The sequence below is a fragment of the Sminthopsis crassicaudata genome, chromosome 6 (genome assembly GCF_048593235.1).
Source record: "Sminthopsis crassicaudata isolate SCR6 chromosome 6, ASM4859323v1, whole genome shotgun sequence".
Classification (NCBI taxonomy): Eukaryota; Metazoa; Chordata; class Mammalia; order Dasyuromorphia; family Dasyuridae; genus Sminthopsis; species Sminthopsis crassicaudata.
The window spans coordinates 240074096-240076710 of NC_133622.1; the positions used below are offsets into that span (position 1 = coordinate 240074096).

The 2615-nt window shown below is 48.9% G+C and overlaps 1 pseudogene; it reads right to left on the bottom strand.

Annotated features, from left to right (window-relative positions):
* Positions 1 to 712: 712 nt before the first annotated feature.
* LOC141547454 (ELL-associated factor 1 pseudogene) lies at positions 713 to 2615 on the bottom strand (annotated as a pseudogene).

Here is a 2615-nt window from a genome sequence, read left to right on the forward strand (position 1 = left end):
TCTCCAGTTAGTCCTTGGCCTCTCACAACCATCAACAAACCTGTAACTTTCATCCCTTTGCAAAAGCAGGCCACTACTCTTTTTTTTTTTTTTTTTTTTAACATAACTTTATTTACAAGTTGTATTTTTCAATCTATCTTCAAGGTAATTTTTTAGCATTGACCTTGAAAATCCTTTTATTCCAATTTCTCCCCTCCTTCCCCCCACCCCCTCCCCTAGATGGAACAACATATGTTAAATAAGTTAAAGTCAGTTGTCAGAGTAGTCCTGTGTCATCCTGACTGTGGTTCCTTTATTCTTAAATTGTTTTTGGCTGTTCACAACACTTTTTTTTTTCTTTGAATCCTCTGAATTTTGATTGAGTATTTCTGATTTGGGGTTTCTTTCTGAAGGTGAAAGTGATTGAGTGGGGGTTTCTATTTTTCCTTTGTCTTATACTTCTAATACATCTGGGAAGATGTTTTTTTTGTTTGTTTATTTTTGTTTTTGTTTTTTGTTTGTTTTTTTTGTTTTATGCTACCCAGATTTTAACATGCTACCCAGATTCTGAGGTAAAAATGTAAGCCTATAATATATAAAAGTGCATGCTGCTCAGGTTCAGTGAGACTCAGGGCTCACTAAGGGCCAAATGCTCTCCTTGGGGGTGGGTTTCTGCTTGTGTCCTTCATCTATCCAGATGTTCTAACAAATTCAGATGCAGGAAGTTCCAAGGCTAGTCATTGCTGTCACTGTCAGAGTCACTGAGTTTTAAATCTTGTAGCAATATGCTCATCAGCTGGTCATTCCCGGGGAGCTGGCTGCTTCTGGTCTCCATAGGGCTTCTGTGAGGTAACTGCAGAAGAGGACGCTGGGAGAAAGAGGCTCTGGTTGTGACAGGCTCCTGGTCTTCAGTGCTGGAGCTCTCAGAGTCACTGAGTTGTAAATCTTTTCTCAATATGCTCATCAGCTGGTGATTCCCGGGGAGCTGTCTGCTGCTGTTTGCCACAGGGATTCTGTGAGGGAGAGGGGGATGCTGGGAGGCCAAGTCTCTGGAGGCGGGCTCCTCCTCTTCACTGCTGGAGTCACTCACTTGTAAATCTTCTTGCAATATGCTCATTGTCCTGCTATTCCCGAGGAGCTGGCTGCTGCTGTTCCCCACAGAGATTCTGTGAGGGAGAGGAGGATGCAGGGAGGACGCGGCTCTGGCTGTGGCGGGCTCCTCCTCTTCACTACTGGAGCTCTCAGAGTCAGAGTCAGAGGAGCTGCTGTTGCTGCTGGAGTCACTCAGTTGTAAATCTTCTTGCAATATGCTCATCAGCCGGTTATTGTCGGGGAGTTGGCTGGTGCTGCTGTTCCCCAGAGGGATTCTGTGAGGGAACTGCAGAGGAGGATGCTGGGAGGACGAGCCTCCGGGGGCGGGCTCCTCTTCTTCACTGCTGGAGCTGTCAGAGTCTGAGGAGCTGCTGTCTCTGAACATCTCCATCTGCTCCATCCAGGCTCTCAGCTGTCTCTTAATGTCCAACAACTGGAGTTCCCCGAGAAGATCTTCTTCCACAGGACAGGCTTTTGGTCCAACAGGTGTCTTCCCTGCGGCTCGGAATGCTATGGGAGTGGGCGGTGCCGGTGCAGGGGGCGGTTCCACTCTTGCCTGGGTTTTGCTCCCTCCCTCAGTTCTCATCTTCTTGACCTGAGGGCTGCTGATGACTTTTTCCAACACACATTCTCCAGTATCCTGATTAATGAGGAGAATACAGTCTCTCTCATAGGGTCTTTTGTTTCCTTTGAAGACAGTCTTTGGGGCTGCAGCTCCAGGGAAGTGAGGCAGGGATCCCGATGCTATGGGAGTGGGCGGTGCCGGTGCAGGGGGCGCTCCCACTCTTACCTGGGTTTTGCTCCCTCCCTCAGTTCTCATCTTCTTGACCTGAGGGCTGCTGCTGACTTTTTCCAAAACACATTCGCCGGTATCCTGATTAATGAGGAGAATACAGTCTGCCTCATAGGGTCTTTTGTTTCCTTTGAAGACAGTCTTTGGGGCTGCAGCTCCAGGGAAGTGAGGCAGGGAGACCCTGACCTCGTCTCCCTTGCTCACCTGGAGCTCACCTTCCCCGGATGGGCCTACAGAGGCCGGCTTCAAATCATAGCCGATCCTGTGGAAGTAGGACTTGGGCCTCTTCTCGAAACTGTCCCCGAACGTCAGGCAGTTCTCCTTGCCGTCCACCAGCAGGTTCCTGGTGCTCTTCATGGCTCTCTCCCTGTCCGGAATCTGGCTGTAGTCACTGCCCGGTGTGGCTCCTAGGGCGGCCTCCTCAGTGCCTCTCAGTATAGGCGTGCTGTGTAAAGTTAGGATGCTCCCTCAGTTGGAATCCTTCTCTGGGAGCAGGTTTCCTGGTTTTCTTCTCCAGCAGCCTCTTCTTCTTCTTCCTGAATGCTGGCTCTGAATCTCCTCCAGCTCTAGTCCTTCCCAAATCCAGACTGCTTCCCAGGCCCCATGTTGTCTCTTTTATCCTCCCAGAGAATGGGCAGATGAGAATCCAGGGGCTTGTGGGAAATCCTTCAACCAATCAACTTGCTCCTTTTAAAAGTGAAAACTCCTTTAAATGTGTAAACTCCTTTTGAGAAAACTAAAGGTGTCAACT